The sequence below is a fragment of the Chiloscyllium plagiosum genome, unplaced genomic scaffold (assembly GCF_037043375.1).
Source record: "Chiloscyllium plagiosum isolate Xiang-an unplaced genomic scaffold, Cpla_swu_hap1 HiC_scaffold_6, whole genome shotgun sequence".
Taxonomy (NCBI): domain Eukaryota; kingdom Metazoa; phylum Chordata; class Chondrichthyes; order Orectolobiformes; family Hemiscylliidae; genus Chiloscyllium; species Chiloscyllium plagiosum.
In genome coordinates, this window is record NW_028270144.1 from 93,414,852 (window position 1) to 93,432,680 (window position 17,829).

The window sequence follows — 17,829 nt, forward strand, 5'->3', positions numbered from 1 at the left end:
TTAATATTTTTAGGGACACTTCAGCACTGTCCTAAAATAAAGCAGTTTCACTTCTTTAAATGAATAGTCACATAATCAATTGAGAGAACTGTAAATGGAAAATGCTTTCAGGCTCTATGATGTAACCAGAAATTTGCAAGATCATTGGTTAATTCTTCCTGTGCCAGGAGAGCAACTATAATATATCATTGATATAAATCAAATTTGCACCTCTATTTGGTATCGTTATCAAAATGATGCAAATGTCAGGAGCTGCAAAGAACTGAAGCCCAATATGTCATATGGTTTAAAAAAAATTGCTATGCATAATTTTTTCCATTATAAGGCCTTAGATTGTTGACAGCAGCAGAGAGACTTTCAATATGACTCAGACTTCAAGTGGGCCCAGTGCTGAACCTCGAGTGGGCTCAGCCCAGACCTCCAGTGGGCCCAGTGCAGAAACTCCAGTGGGCCCAGTGCAGAACCTCAAGTGGGTCCAGCCCAGACCTCAAGAGGGCCAAGTGTGGAACCGCCAATGGGCCCAGTGCTGAATCTCGAGTGGGCCAATCTGAGACCTCAAGTGGGCCCAGCAGAGACCTCAAGTGGGCCTAGTGCTAAACCTCGAGTGGGCCCAGCCCAGACCTCGAGTGGGTCCAGTACTGAACCTTGAGTGGGCCCAGTGTGGAATCTTAAGTGGGCCCAGTACCGGAACCTCGAGTGGGCCCAGTGCAGAACCTCAAGTCGGTCCAGCTCAGACCTCAAGTGGGCACAGTGCTGAACCACGATTGGGCCCAGTGCTGAACCTTGAGTGGGCTCAGCTCAGACCTCAAGTGGGCCCAGTGCGGAACCTGGAGAGGGCCCAGTCCAGAACCTCGAGAGGGCCCAGCCCAGATCTTGAGTGGGCCCAGTGCTGAACCTTGAGTGGGCCCAGTGTGGAATCTCAAGATAGTCCAGTACTGGAACCTCGAGTGGGCCCAGTGCGGAACGTCAAGTGGGCCCTGTGCGGAATCTCGAATGGGCCCAGCACTGAACCTCAAGTGGGCCCAGCCCAGACCTTGAGGTTCAGTGCGATACCTTGAGTGGGCCCAGTGCAGAACCTCGATTGGGCCCAGTGCAGAACCTCGAGTGGGCCCAGTGCAGAACCTCATGTGCACCCAGTGCGGAACCTCATGTGCACCCAGTGGACACCTTGAGAGAACCCAGTGCAGACCTTGAGTGGGCCCAGCCCAGATCTCGAGTGGGCCCAGTGCTGAGCCTCTAGTGGGCCCAGTGCTGAACCTCGAGTGGGCCCAGTGTTGAACCTCTAGTGGGCCCAGTGTTGAACTTCGAGTGGGCCCAGTGCTGAACCTCGAGTGGGCCCAGTGCAGAACCTCGAGTGGGCCCAGTGCGGAACCTCAAGTGGGCCCAGTGCGGAACCTCAAGTGGGCCCAGTGCGGAACCTCAAGTGGGCCCCGCGCTGAACCTTGAGTGGGCCCAGCACAGACCTCGAGTGGACCCAGTGTGGAACATCAAGTGAGCCCAGTGGAGACCTCGAGTGGGCCCAGTGCTGACCCTCGAATGGGCGCAGTGCGATACCTTGAGTTGGCCCAGTGCTGAACTTCAAGTGGGCCCAGTACTGAACCGTGAGTGGACGCAGTGCTGAGCCTCGAGTGGGTCCAGCTCAGACCTCGAGTAGGCCCATTGCAGAACCTCGAATGGGCCCAGCACAGACCTCGAGTGGGTGCAGCACTGAACCTCAAGTGAGCCCAGTGCGGAACCTCCAGTGGGCCCAGCACAGACCTCGAGTGGGAGCAGTGCTGAACCTCAAGTGGGCCCAGTGCTGAACTTCGAGTGAGCCCAGTGTGGAACCTCGAGTGAGCCCAGCACAGACCTTGAATGGGCCCAGTGCGGAACCTCGAGTGGGCCCAGCACTGACCTCGAGTGGGCCCAGTGCTGAACCTCGAGTGGGCCCAGTGCTGATTCATTATCACACTGTGACTTGCCCCCACAATCCAGCTATTAGTCGACCAGCACACTGATATTGTGGCACACTGCCTTCCTATGTCAATTGACACAAAAGGCTGTTCACTCAATTGGGTGCATATCAGCCAGTCTTTCTCCCCCGAGAGCAAATATTTATGTCTGGTAAAGAGAAATACTCAAATAAAATTACTAGACGAACAATTTTTTTTTAGTATTTCTATACTTGTTCTCCAGAATTAGTGCTGTAACCTTGAATTGATCTTCAATTCTTGGAGACTCCAGGCCAATCCTGCAAGCCTACAGTCTTATGTTGAAATATTATTGCAATTATAATTATTGGAATAAATCTCCACAAATATCAAGACACTTGGCATGTCGGCTAGTTAAAGGCATTGTCTAAGCATTAAGTATGAGAACAAATCCTCACATGTTGAATTTCCAGGGCTTATTATCATATTCTTATGCATAGTCAAACACGGCTGCTCAAGTTTCAGAGCTCAAAGTGTCATTATGTGACCATGGCACTTAAGCATTACCATTTATGATACTGAGTTGTGCTGTCCTTTGGGTGTATCCTGATATACCTCGTCTGCCTAGTGAGGGCACAACCTGTTAGCGTTCCTTTTCTAATGACCACCTAATTACTATGTGCATTGTAAAGGTAGTCACTAGGTGGTCATGAGAAAACTAAAAGTTCAAATAGGAGATGGTTCAAGGTGGGTAAATGGGTAGTTAGATACATTTGGGGGATGAAATAGACAGGAGCTATGAAAGAACGGATCGAAAATAGACAGACCTAGTTCCATAGGAGTGGCAGTGACTTGACGGAATGATGCATATTGCTCTCTTTTAGGATTTCAGCATGTGTGCCCCTTCATCATCCTCCCAATCGATAGTTATCAAAATATTAGTAATTCAACTGAGCCACACTGACTGGGCAGCAGCAGACATACAGCATTCTACTAATAGGCCCTCATGGCTCAAACACCCAGAAGTCATCAGTCATGAGTATGTCCTGCCAACCAACAAAACTATTGACCACTTCCTCTGTCAGTTCATACCATACATGCCCCACCATCTGCATGAAAAAGTTGCCTCTTACGTCCCTTTTATATCTTTCTCCTCTCACTTAAGTCTATGCCCTCTAGTTTTGGACTACCCCACCCCAGGGGAAAGGCCTAGTTTATTTATCCTATCCATAACCGTCATGATTTTATAAACCTCTATAAGGTCACCTTTCAGCCTCTGACACCCCAGAGAAAACAGACCTGGCCTATTCAACCCTGTAACCCTGGCAACATCCTTGTAAATCTTTTCTGAACGCTTTCAAATTTAACAACATCAATTGTGTAGCAAGGAGATCAGAATTGCACGTAGTATTGTAAAAGTGGCCTGACCAATGTCATTTCAAGCCATAATATGACCTCCCAACTGCAACACTCAATGCACTGACCAATAAAGGCAAGCATTCCAAAAGCCGTCTTCATTATCCTATGTACCTCTGACTCCACTTTCAAGGAACTATGAATCTGCACTCCAAAGTGGCTTTGTTTAGCAATACTCCCCAGGACCTTACCATTAAGTTCATAAATCCTGCCCTGATTTGTCCTACCAAAATGCAGAGCCTCACCTTTATCTAAATTAAACTCCATCTGCCACACCATGTCCCATTGGCCCATCTGATCAAGATTCCATTGTACTCTGTGATAACCCTCGCTGTCCAGTACACCAACAATTTTATGTGTCATCTGCAAATTTACTAACCATACCTCCAATGTTCACATCCAAATCATTGATATAAATGTCAAAAAACAGGGGACCAAAAAGCAACCCTCCACCATAACCCTCATCTCCTATCTTTGAGCAATGTTTGTAACTAAATGGCTAATTCTCCCTGTATTCCATGTGCTCTAAGCTGGTTAAACAGTCTCCCATGCGGAACCTTGCCAACCGCCTTACTGAAGTCCATATAGGAGAAAGTGAGGACTGCAGATGCTGGAGATCAGAACTGAAAATGTGGGGCTGGAAAAGCGCAGCAGGTCAGGCAGCATCCAAGGAGCAGGAGATTCGACGTTTCGGGCATGAGCCCTTCTTCAGGAATGAGGAAGGTGTGCCAAGCAGGCTAAGATAAAAGGTAGGGAGGAGGGACTTGGGGGAGGGGCGTTGGAAATGCGATAGGTGGAAGGAGGTAAAGGTGAGGGTGATAGGACGGAGTGGGGGTGGGGGCGGAGAGGTCAGGAAGAAGATTGCAGGTTAGAAAGCTGATGCTGAGTGTATGGAGATGCAGGTGAATTTGTGGCGGATATGGAAGGATCCCATGGAGCCTTGGAGGGAAGTAAGGGGGGAGGTGTGGGCACAAGTTTTGCATTTCTTGCGGTTGCAGGGGAAGGTGCCGGGAGTGGAGGTTGGGTTGGTGGGGGGTGTGGACCTGACGGAGTCACGGAGGGAGTGGTCTTTTCGGAACGTTGATAGGGGAGGGGAGGGAAATATATCCCTGGTAGTGGGGTCCATTTGGAGGTGGCAGAAATGACGACAGATGATACGATGTATATGGAGGTTGGTGGGGTGGTAGGTAATCCACCACAAATTCACCTGCACCTCCACACACATCATTTACTGCATCCACTGCACCCGATGTGGCCTCCTCTATATTGGGGAGACAGGCTGCCTACTTGCGGAACGTTTCAGAGAACACCTCTGGGACACCCCGGACCAACCAACCCAACCACCCCGTGGCTCAACATTTCAACTTCCCCTCCCACTCCACCAAGGACATGCAGGTCCTTCACTCCTCCATCGCCAGACCATAGCAACACGACGGTTGGAGGAAGAGCGCCTCATCCTCCGCCTAGGAACCCTCCAACCACAAGGGATGAACTCAGATTTCTCCAGTTTCCTCATTTCCCCTCCCCCCACCTTGTCTCAGTCCCAACCCTCGAACTCAACATCACCTTCCTAACCTGCAACCTTCTTCCTGACCTCTCCACCCCCACCCCCACTCCGGCCTATCACCCTCACCTTTACCTCCTTCCACCTATTGCATTTCCAAAGCCCCTCCCCCAAGTACCTCCGCCCTACCTTTTATCTTAGCCTGCTTGGCACACCTTCCTCATTCCTGAAGAAGGGCTCATGCCCGAAACGTCGAATCTCCTGCTCGTCGGATGTTGCCTGACCTGCTGCGCTTTTCCAGCAACACATTTTCAGCTCTGAAGTCCATATAGACAACATTCACTGGTCTGCCCTCATCAATCCTTTTCATTACTTCTTCAAAAACCTTTATCAAGTTAATGAGACATGACTTCCCACACACACAAAGCCATGTTCAGTATCCCTAATCAGTCTTTGATTTTTCAAATACATGTCAATCTGTCCCTCAGAATTCCATCCAACAGCTTGCCACAACTGATGTCAGGCTCACTAGTCTATAGTTCCCTGGCTTTTCCTTACCACCTTTCTTAAATAATGGCACGACATTAACCAACCTCTCATCTTCCAGCACCTCACTTGTGGCTATTGATGATACAAGTATCTCAGCAAAGGGCCCAGCAATCACTTTTCCAGCTTCCCACAGAGTTCAAAGATACACTTGATCAAGTTTGCGAGTTTTGAGAAGACTTGTAGCTCAGGTTGTGGTTCTGGATGTAGGTTTGCTTGCTGAGCTCTTCTCTTTCTATGCTGTTGGTTCCAATGTGTACAATGACCTCCTGCTGGTCCCTCCCCCTCTTTGAGAATTTTGTGCGCCTCTCCGAGACATCCCTGACTCTGACACCTGAGAGGCAACACACCATTCTGATATCTCATGTTTGTCTGTACCTCTGACTAGACATTCTCCATCACAATTAATCACTTGGAACCTTGTGCATCCTGAATAGAGCCAGTCTTATAAATTTGGCTGTCAGTGCTATATTCCCCTGAGAGTCCGTCACCCCCTACATTTTCCAAAACCGCATTCTTGTTTGAGATAGGGATAGCCACAGGAGACTCTTACACTACTTGCCTAACCACCCGTCCTGGAGGTATCTGCGGATTTTCTACCTTCCTGAAACTGCCATCCATCACACCGCCACCTCCTGTAAATTCCTCATTGCCTGAAACTACTGTTCCAACTGATCTATGAAATCCAATAGGATTCACAACCAAACACAATTCCAGGAGACATGATCATCAATAACATTGAAATTCTCCCTAATCTCCCACATCCTACAGGAAGAGCACATCTTTGCACCTTAACAATCTAACAGACCCAGAAAATAGCACAGTCGTACTGCTCTAAAAACGCCGCTGCAGGGTATGTTGGCACCTATATTTTATATTTTAAAGAACAGTTTAATTTAGAGACATAGCTCAACAAAACAAATGAAAAAAATGACCCTACTCACTATAATAAATTTATAAACAGAGTAAGATTAGACTTAATAAACCACTTAGCTGTACCCCTGATGTCTGGAGAGCCCCATTCAGGTTTCTCCAAGATCAGCTGTGAATTTCAGTTTGTTTATTTTTCTCCAATGTCCAGAGATACTTGAAACTAAGCAGGAGAGGCAGCCAGCTGTGAAAGTTCACTGCCTTGACAGACAGCTATGCAGCATCACATTGCCTTTAGCACATTAACACTTTTTTTAAAAATTAAGTGTGAGTTAACATTGCCAGTGGGTCATTGATAGAGAAAGTGGACGATGGTTTCATTACTTTTTGAAGGAATGGAAAAGGATGTAACCAGAACAGTAAATACAGAGGGGCTTTCTGTAAGGTTTCAAGGGCAGAAACACTGGAATCACTGTGCAACTAATACATTTCAGAAATCTCTTGCTGCATGTTAGTCCACCTTCTTCTGCTTCCCCATCCTCCCCATTTCTCATCCAATGGCAGACTCTGATTCAGGAAGCCTTTCATAGGTTATAGTTTAGGGAGTGAACAGACCTGTCCAGACACCTGACGCTCTGTTTGTGTTGCCCAGTTCTGTGCTCAATCCTGATTTTGTTGGTCTTGTGTCTTTGATAATTCCTGTGAAGCAAGGAAATGGTGTCGTCATGAAGGAGGGTCCCAAAGTGTTGCAGCTAATCCCCACTGTCCAAATGCTATAAGGGTCAAATAAAGAGGGGATAGAGTCAAAGGGCAGAAAACAAGCAACGTGACAGCAGCTGCCTAAACTTACATCTGTGACGGTAGGCAAACTATGCATGAATTAAGTACTGCTCTATTAACACAGACAAGTGGTTGGATTTCTGGCATCCTAATGACAATTGGACCCAATGATGTTCTGTACGTTAGAGAAGATAACTACTCCTGCACATTCTGTTGATTTTGGCACCAACTAGAAAGGGAAGTGCTGTCGAACAGAGAGACCCAGTGTTGCGGGTTCATAGTTCCTTGAAAGCTGCATCACATTTAGACAGGGCAGTGAAGAAGGTGTATGGCACACTTGCCTTCATTGCTCAGATCATTGAGTATAGGAGTTGAGATGTCATGTTATGACAGTACAGGATGTTGGTGACGCCATTTTTTGGAGTAATGTGTACAGTTCAAGTCACACTGCTGTGGGAAGGATATTATTAAATTGCAGAGGGTGCAGAAAGTATGCTATTGGGACTGCTTAGACATTATAAGCAGAGAGCAGATAGGCTGGGAGTGTTTTCACTGGAATGTAGATGGTTGAGATGTGACGTTGTAGAGGTTTATAAAATCATGAGGAGCATAGATAAAGTGAATAGCAAATGTGTTTTCCCTCCTGATTTCCCTCTTAAGTATACTCTTACTTCCTTTATACTCTAAGATTCACTCGATCTATCCTGTCTATACCTGACATATGCTTCCTTCTTTTTCTTAACCAAACTTTCAATTTCTTTAGTCATCCAGCATTCCCTATACCTACCAGCTTTTTCTTTCACCCTGACAGGAATATACTTTCTCTGGACTCTCATTATCTCATTTCTGAAGGCTTCCCATCTTCCAGCCGTCCCTTTACCTGCGAACATCTGCCTCCAATCAGCTTTGATGCCTAATACCATCAAAATTGGCCTTTCTCCAATTTAGAACTTCAACATTTAGATCTGGTCTATCCTTTTCCATCACGATTTTATAACAAATAGAATTATGGTCGCTGGCCCCAAAGTGCTCCCCCACTGACACCTCAGTCACCTGCCCTGCCTTATTTCCCAAGAGTAGGTCAAGTTTTGCATCTTCTCTAGTAGGTACATCCACATACTGAATCAGAAGATGTTCTTGTACACACTTAAGAAATTCATCTTCATCTAAACCTTTAACACTATGGCAATCCCAGTTCGTGTTTGGAAAGTTAAAATCCCCTACCATAACCACCCTATTATTCTTACAGATAGCTGAGATCTCCTGACAAGTTTGTTTCTCAATTTCCCTCTGACTATTAGGGGGTCTATAATACAATCCCAATAAGGTGATCATCCCTTTTTTATTTCTCAGTTCCACCCAAATAACTTCCCTGGATGTATTTCTGGGAATATCCTCCCTCAGCACAGCTGTAATGCTGTCCCTTATCAAAAATGCCACTCCCCCTCCTCTCTTCCCTCCCTTTCTATCCTTCCTGTAGCATTTGTATCCTGGAACATTAAGCTGCCAGTTCTGCCCATCCTTGAGCCATGTTTCCGTAATTGCTATGATATCCCAGTCCCATGTTCCTAACCATGCCCTGAGTTCATCTGCCTTCCCTGTTAGGCCCCTTACATTGAAATAAATGCAGTTTAATTTATTAGTCCTACCTTGTCCCTGCCTGCCCTAACTGTTTGATTCACTTCTGTTCTCAATTGTACCAGTCTCAGATTGATCTCTTTCCTCACTATCTCCCTGGGTCCCACCCCCCTCACCTTACTAGTTTAAATCTTCCCAAGCAGTTCTAGCAAATTTCCCTGCCAGTATATTAGTCCCCTTCCAATTTAGGTGCAATCTGTCCTTCTTGTACAGGTCACTTCAACCCCAAAAGAGATTCCAATGATCCAAAAATGTGAATCCTTCTCCCATACACCAGCTCCTCAGCCATGCAATCATCTGCTCTATCCTCCAATTCCTGCCCTCACTAGCTCATAGCACTGGGAGTAATCCAGATACTACTACCCTTGAGGACCTCCTTTTTAAATTTCTGCCTAACTCTCTGTAATCTCCCTTCAGAATCTCAACCTTTCCCCTTCCTATATCGCTGGTTCCAATGTGGACAATGACCTCTTGCTGGTCCCTCTCCCCCGTGAGAAAATTCTGCACCCCCTCTGAGACATCGTTGATCCTGGCACCAGGGAAACAACACACCATTCTGCTTTTTCTCTGCTGGCCACAGAACCGTCTGTTTGTACCTCGGACTACAGAATCCCCTAACACAATCGATCTCTTGGAAGCCGACATACCCCTCTTTGCATTAGAGCCAGTCTCAATACCAGAAACTTGACTGTTTGTGCTACGTTCCCCTGAGAATCCATCACCCCCTACATTTTCCAAAACAGCACACCTGTTTGAAATGGGTATATCCACAAAAGACTCCTGCTCTAGCTGCCTAGCTCTCTTACCTTTCCTGGAGTTAACCCATTTATGTGACTGTATCTGAGACTTTCCCCCCTTCCTATAACTGCAATCCATCACATACTGTTGCTGTCGCAAATTCCTCTTCGCTTCTATCTGTCTCTCCAACCGATCCACTCGATCTGATAAGATTCGCATCCAACAGCATTTATGGCAGATTTAATCCACAGTAACCCTTAAATTCTCTTTAAACTCCCTCATCTGACAAGAAGTACCTTTCACTGCAAAGGCCATTTTTGCTCCTTCACAATCTACCCAGAAAATAACACCGTCTTATTCCTCTACAAAACACTGCACCTGGTTAAATTAAGAGCTATGGCTTATATGTTAAGTTTAATCAAGAGACTTATCTTCAAAAACATATAATCAAGAAAGAACCCACTGTACTCACTAATACAGCCTTTCTCTTGGACAGACTTAAAACAACAATTAACTTATCTGATTCTGTGTTGTGACCTTCACCCAAACTTGTTCCTCCAAGATTAGTTGTGAAATCCACAGTTTGTTAATTTTCCCAGACACACTCCGATGTTCAGCGACACATGAATTCAAAAACAGCAAAGGCAGTAACTGTGCAGGTTCTCTCTCCCTCTCTCTCTCTCTCTCCTGCACTGTCCTCACCATGTGCTTCCTTTGTCTGCTCTTCTCCCTTTTAAACTGCTGTCGTTTTGACTTTTTTTTTCAAAAGATCCAAAACAATGCAACAGCATATAAAACAGTAATTGTTGCTCCTGGAATTCGAGGAAATCACCTCCAACACCTAAAATATCTCAAAAAGAGGAGCAGCTCTTACAGCCAGAAATTTTTCCTGTCCTCCATCTTGGATTACCCAGAATTGTTGAGAGGAGAAAGGTTGAAAAAAGACATGAGAGGCAATATTTTTATACAGAGAGGCGTTTGTGTGTGAAATGAACTTCCAGAGGAAGTGGTGGATGTGGTACAGTTATGTCATTTAAAAGACATTTAGATAACTGAATGATTAAGAAATGTTTTAGGGATACATGGGCCAAGGGCAGGTAGGTGTGACTAGTTCAGTTTGGAAACAAGGTCAGCATGAACTAGTTGGACCAAAGGGTCTGTTTCCATGCTGTATGACTCTGAGATTCTAAGACTCTATGGTACCTAGAAACTAGGTGCAAGAGTATGCCATTAGCCCTTCAAGCCTGCTTCACCATTCAAAATGGTCATGGCTGATCCTCTATCTCAATGGCTTATTCCCAATTTCTCCCCATACCCCTTGATGCCATTAATATCTGAAAATGTATCAATCTCTTTCTTGATTATATTCAGTGACTTGGCCTCCACAACCTTCTGTACCAGAGAACTCCATACGTCGTTACCCTTTGAACAAAACATTTTTTCTCACCTCGATCCTAAATGGTGTATCCCATATCCTGAGACTGTGATCCCAGTTCTAGACTCCCCAAATAGGGAAATAATCATCCCTGTATCTAACTTGCCTGACTCTGTTAGAATTTTATACTTTCAATCAGCACCCCGTCATCTTTAAATTCTAGTGAATATGGGCATAATCATACAGATGTCACCTCATACGACACCTCCCCCCTACCCTGTGCCAGTCTAATGAACTTCCTTTTTTAGACAAGGAGACCAAAAGTACACGCAGCACTCCCAGTGTGATCTCACCAAGGCCCTGTATAACTGCAGTAAGGCTTCCTTCTTCTGAACTCAAATCCACTTGCAATGAAGGCCAATATATATTTTCCTTCATAATTGTTTGCTGCACCTTCCTTTGACTGGCGTATACAGACACCCAGATCCCTTTGTACATCGACACTTCCCAATATATTACCATTTAAATAACATTCTGCCTTTCCATTTTTCACACCAAATACAATTTCTCATTTAGCCACATTCTACAGCAACTGTCATGTTTTTGCTCATTCAGTCAACTTATCTAAATCACCTTGAAACATCCTTATATCTTCCTCACAACCTACAATCTCGCCTAGTTTTGGGTCATCAGGAACTTGAAAATGTTGGATTTTGTTCCCTTGTCTCAGTCATTTTATATACATCGTGAATAGCTGGAACTGAGCAGCTGCCAGCCACCTGGGAAACAAAACATTTATTCCCATTCCTTGTTTCCTGTCTGAGAATCAATTCTCAACCTATGCCAACATATTACCTGTAAACTCATGGGCTTTAATTTTGTCCACTAACGTCTTCTGTCAGCCCTTATCAAAAGCTTTCTGAAAATCCAAATCCATTGTTATTCCTTATCTATTCCACTGGTGACATCCTTCAAAAACTGCTCCACTAGATTTGTAAATCTTTCTCCCTGGTCTGACATGACTCCTCTGTACAGAACCCCAGCATCCTCTCATCCACCTAAATAGCTGATGAAGTTGAACTAAAATGCCTAGTGCCATTATCTTGTGTAGCATTCTTTCACCAAAAAGCTTTAACAAAGCATAACATCAGTAATTTCACTATTTTTGTTTATTATCCTGAGAAAATCTTGTATGTTGGATTATTTCCAATCCAGTGGCACTTACTCCAAAGTTTTTGTAAAGACAGTTAGTGCTTGATAAATTTTGCCTTAATTCTAATTATAATTAATTTGATATTTTGCATTGTTGATCCTGTGGTTCATTAAATTTTGTCATAGCCTTGTCATAAAAATTGTCATAACTCTTAAGTAGCATGTAATCAGGAAGAATTGTATGAATATTTTAATACAATTGAATTATAAAATGAAGTAAATGTTAGTGTGTAATGCTAAATCAAAACAATAATCTCATAGAGCCACCTTGTGACAAGAATAAGAACTGCACAACAAGGGAGGCAACAGGACAATGATAATCATTACAGTAATTACCATTGTGGTATTTTCAGTGCTGATAAATTGAATGAGGTAGACAAAAGATAAACTAGGGAAGAATGTAATGAAGAAGAATTAAATTGAATGCCATGTGTAAGTCAATATTTCTCCAGCAAGAATCTCTTTCAAATCCAGGCAGCAAACATTCCAAAGCACAGGGAATGATAGAGTCATAGAAATGTACAGCATGGAAACAGACCCTTCGGTCCAACCCGTCCATGCCGACCAGATATCCCAACCCAATCTAGTCCCACCTGCCAGCACTTGGCCCATATCCCTCCAAACCCTTCCTATTCATATACCCATCCAAATGCCTCTTAAATGTTGCATTTGTACCAGCCTCCACCACATCCTCTGGCAGATCATTCCATACACGTACCACCCTCTGCGTGAAAAAGATGCCCCTTAGGTCTCTTTTATATCTTTCCCCTCTCATCCTAAACCTATGCCCTCTAGTTCTGGACTCCCCGACCCCAGGGAAAAGACTTTGTCTATTTATCCTACCTATGCCCCTCAGAATTTTGTAAACCTCTATAAGGTCACCCCTCAGCCTCCGATGCTCCAGTGAAAACAGCCCTAGCCTGTACAGCCTTTCCCTGTAGCTCAGATCCTCCAACCTTGGCAACATCCTTGTAAATCTTTTCTGAACTCTTTCAAGTTTCACAACATCTTTCCGATAAGAAGCAGAATTTCAGGCAATATTCCAACAGCAGCCTAACCAATGTCCTGTACAGCTCAACATGCCCTCCAAACTCCTGTATTCAATACTCTCACCAATAAAGAAAAGCATACCAAACAACTTCTTCACTCTCCTATCTACTTGCGACTCCACTTTCAAGGAGCTATGAACCTGCACTCCAAGGTCTCTTTGTTCAGCAACACTCCTTAGGACCTTACCATTAAGTGTATAAGCCCTGCTAAGATTTGCTTTCCCAAAATGCAGCACCTCGCATTCATCTGAATTAACTCCATTTCTCACTTCTCAGCCCATTGGCCCATCTGGTCCAGATCCTGTTGTAATCTGAGGTAACCCTCTTCGCTGTCCACTACACCTCCAATTTTGGTGTCATCTGCAAACTTACTAACTGTACCTCTTATGCTCGCACCCAAATCATTTATGTAAATGACAAAAAGTAGAGGACCCAGCACCGATCCTTGTGACACTCCACTGGTCACAGGCCTCCAGTCTGAAAACAGCCCTCCACCACCACCTTCTGTCTTCTACCTTTGAGCCAGTTGTGTATCCAAATGGCTAGTTCTCCTTGTATTCAATGACATCTAACCTTGCTAATCAGTCTCCCATGGGGAACCTTGTCGAACGCCTTACTGAAGTCCATATAGATCACATCTCCTGCTCTGCCCTCATCAATCTTCTTTGTTACTTTTTCAAAAATCTCAATCAAGTTTGTGAGACATGATTTCCCATGCACAAAGCCATGTTGACTATCCCGAATCAGTCCTTGCCTTTCCAAATACATGTACATCCTGTCCCTCAGGATTCCCTCCAACAACTTGCTTGAGTGGGACTTAATGTTGAGCACTGTTTAGGTGAATGAGATTTTGACTGAACCACGTTAAACAGATGATGTTAGAAATACTCAGTAGGCCGGGCAGCCTTGACCAAACATGCTGTTTGGAATTTTTTGAATTTGACTTCAATAAAATCTGGAATTAAAAAATTAAAAATAACAACTATGTAACCATTGCCAATTGTTGTGAAAAACCTGTCTGGCTCACTAATGTCCTCTAGGGAATGAAATCCGCCATTTTCCATAGTTAAAAATCACACAACACCGGGTTATAGTCCAACAGATTTAATTGGAAGCACACGAGCTTTTGGAGCAGCCTGTTGGACTATAACCTGGTGTTATGTGATTTTTAACTTTGTACACCCCAGTCCAACACCGGCATCTCCAAATTATGGCCATTTTACATGGTTTTCATGTGACGTCAGATGCACAGCAATGCAGTTAACTATTGACTACCTTTAGACAATTAGGGATGGTCAATAACTGCTGGCCTAGCCAGCAAAACTCACAGGAGTGGATTGGGAGCTGATGAGTAGGAGCCATTAAATCAGGTGAGAAAGTGAGGGAGTGACAAGTCTGTCACCCTTCTGCTACTACTGCTAGCATTTTACCAGTTGTAAGGAAAATAGTGAATATCCTTCCTGTTCAGAGGTCAGTTAAAGTCCTACATAACCAATTAAGGGCTAGTTAAGGGTCTTTTCCCACTACTAGTGCCATTTTAACCATCAGTGTGTGGGCTTTCTGCCATTTGGAACCCCAGCAAATAACTGTGGAAGTCTCTTCAAAAGCTTGTGGAGATTCTCATGATTTAGAACCCTGTGGCTTAAAAAGGATTCCCAAAATGGTAAAGGCTGCCTCCTTGCCCACACCAACCATCTCTCCCTCTCTTTTCAGTGCGATGTGTCTGCCTGGCCCCTGAACCTCTGCCTCCACTCATCTTGGTTCCAGGGTAATGTCCATAACACCTGCCTATGCTGGGTGCAGTCTCAGGAGCAGCCACTCTCCCAGGGCCACTGCTGGAACTGAGGACATGCTCAGCCTCCAGTTCGCCAGCAGCTCTTGGAGGTGGGATCTAATTCCTTAAAGAGCTGGAAGCCCAGAAGACAGGTCTGGCTGGCACACCCAGAAATTTCTGAGGCTGAGTTACTCCTGACATTCTGGTCGATGTGTGGGATGACTGCTGCCCTTCAAAACTCTGGTCCTCAACACTGTTTCTCTCTTCAGGGGTGTTATATGAGCAGCTGTGTACTTGGAGGCATGGATCTCTGAAGCAGGAGTAGGCCAGTTGACCCTTCAAGGCTGCTTAGCCATTTAATAAGATGTCAGCAAATATGATTATGGCAACCCATATCCCATAATTCCTTTGCCCATCAAAAATCTCCCTTACACAGCCTAGATAAAAAAAATCAATGACACAGATCTCCACTGATTTCTTGGGAAGCGAATACTGCAGACAAATAACCTGGTAGGATAAAATAAATTTTCATCTTTATCTTAGAAATGAGTCCCCTTATTCTTAATTAAAAATCACACAACACCAGGTGATAGTCCAACAGGTTTAATTGGAAGCACTAGCTTTCGGAGCGACGCTCCTTCATCAGGTGATAGTGGAGGGCACAATTGTAAGGCACAGAATTTATAGCAAAAGTTTACAGTGTGATGTAACTGAAATTATACATTGAAAAATACTTTGATCGTCTGTTGAGTCTTTCATCTGTTCGAATACCCTGATAGTTTTACTTCTTTCATGTGTAAATCACAAAACCTTTTTTTAAAAAGTTGCATTCTCAGGTTAACTGTAACAATTGGTGATAGCTAGACAATATGTTGAAGGTGTTAGCCCCCTGTGTTCTCTGTTTATGCCATGATGTTTAGATTGATTCTAATCTAAAAAGTGAGATAACAGAGTTTTACATGAAGTCATGCAGTTTTTGAGCAAAGTACAATGTAACTCTGCAAGTACAAATTCACCCCACAAAATATATATATATGTGTGCATGTGGGTCTGTGTGTGTGTATCTGTCTGGGTTGGGGGGTTGTGAGTGTGAAGTGAGTATATATGTGTGTGTATGTGAGTGTGGAGTGTCTTAAGTCTGAGAGGAGGTGCATATGTGAGTGTGTGTGTCTGTAAGGGTGGGTGTGAGTCTGTAAGGGTGTGTGTTAGTGTTAGTGTCTGTGTGTGTGTCTGTGTATATGTGTGTCCGTGTGTATGTGTGTGTATAGGAGTGTGTGTGTGTGTGTGTGTGTGTGTGTGTGTGTGTGTGTGTGTGTGTGTGTGTGTGTGTGTGTCTGTGTGTGTGTGTGTGTGTGTGTGTGTGTGTGTGTGTGTGTGTGTGTGTCTGTGTGTCTGTGTGTCTGTGTGTGTATAGTGCAATGGTGGTCACCTGTAATGTGACATGAACCCAAGGTCCCGGTTGAGGCCCTCCCTATGGGTACGAAACTTAGCTATCAGCCTCTGCTTGGCCATCTTTTGCTGCTGCCTGTCCCGAAGTCCGCCTTGGAGGATGGTCACCTGAAGGTCCGAGGTCAAATGTCCCGGACCGCTGAAGTGTTCCCCAACTGGGAGGGAACACTCCTGTCTGTTGATGTGTGGTGCCCATTCATCCGTTGTCACAGGGTTGTCACGGTAGGCGCTGCAAGACGTGTCAGAGTGTGGACATGGATACTATCATTACATGTGGATACTATCATTACAGGTGTACATTACACCTCCCACCATGTACATGGCAGGTACTCATGTGACTCAGCCAATGTTGTCTATCTTATATGTTGCAGGCAAGGCTGCCATGAGTCTTGGTACATTGGGGAAACCGAACAAAGGCTACAGCAACGGATGAATGGGCACCACACAATAATCAACAGACAGGAGTGTTCCCTCCCAGTTGGGGAACACTTCAGTGGTCCAGGACATTCAGCCTCGGACCTTTGGATGATCATCCTCCAAGGCGGACTTCGGGACAGGCAGCAGCGAAAAGTGGCCGAGCAGAGGCTGATAGCTAAGTTCCATACCCATAGGGAGGGCCTCAACCGGGACCTTGGGTTCATGTCATACTACAGGTGACCACCATTGCACTATACACACACACAGACACTCCTACACACACAGGCACTCCTATACACACACATACACACGGACACACATATACACGGACACACATATACACAGACACGCACACAGACACTCACACACACTTCCACACTCACACATGCACCCCCTCACAGACTTAAGACATTCTACACTCACATACACACACATATGCCCTCTCTCTCACACTCACAACCCTCCAACCCAGACAGACAGATACACACACACAAAGACCCACATATATATATTTGGTGGGATGAATTTGTACTTGCAGAGTTCCATTGTACTTTGCTCAAAAACTGCATGAATTCATGTAAAACTCTGTTATCTCACTTTTTAGATTAGAATCAATCTAAACATCATGGCACAGACAGAGAACACAGGGGGCTAACCTTCAACATATTGTCTAGCTAACACCAATTGTTACAGTTAACCTGAGAATGCAACTTTTTAAAAGCAGTTTTGTGTTTTACACATGAAAGAAGTGAAACTATCATGTTATTCGAACAGATGAAAGATTCAACATACAATCAAAGTATTTTTCAATGTAATATCTCAGTTACATCACACTGTAAACTTTTGCTATAAATTCTGTGCCTTACAATTGTGTACTCCACAACCACCTGATGAAGGAACAGCGCTCCGAAAGCTAGTGCTTCCAATTAAACCTGTTGGACTATAACCTGGTGTTGTGTGATTTTTAACTTTGTACACCCCAGTCCAACACCGGCATCTCCAAATCACGACCCTTATTCTTAAGTTGTTAAATAATTAATGAATGAAATGATTCTAGTCTCTAGTGAGGGAGAGACATATTTTACATGTTTCAATAAGATCATCTCTCATTCCCCTAAACTCCAGTCAGTAAAGGCAAAGCCTATTCAATG